Raw genomic sequence first — 435 nt, forward strand, 5'->3', positions numbered from 1 at the left:
ATTTGTTAGGAGTTTATTTGACACAAATTAAAAATTTTTACTATAAAATTAAAATAAAATAAATTTTATGGATTATTTTAAATTTTTATCATTTTTTAAGGGTAAAAATATTTTTTTATTCTAAAATTTATTAAAAATATAAGACATTATTCGTTGAAATAAGTCTAAAATACTTATGCTTGCTAGTATAATAGTATCATCCTAAGAAATCAATATAGTCACTTCCTCTTTTCACTTTCAAACAACCTTATCCTTTTGCTTTGAGTTCATTCACCCCACATACACAAGAAGACAAATAAATAAATAAACACAAAACAAAACATGTGAATTATTAGCGGCACCTTTTCAGCTCTAATTTTCACATCACAATTCACAACATCTTCATCATGGAAGGAACTAACGACACGTGTGGAACATTTCAAAAGCCCTACCCAA

Source organism: Arachis duranensis, chromosome 5 (assembly GCF_000817695.3).
Source record: "Arachis duranensis cultivar V14167 chromosome 5, aradu.V14167.gnm2.J7QH, whole genome shotgun sequence".
Classification (NCBI taxonomy): domain Eukaryota; kingdom Viridiplantae; phylum Streptophyta; class Magnoliopsida; order Fabales; family Fabaceae; genus Arachis; species Arachis duranensis.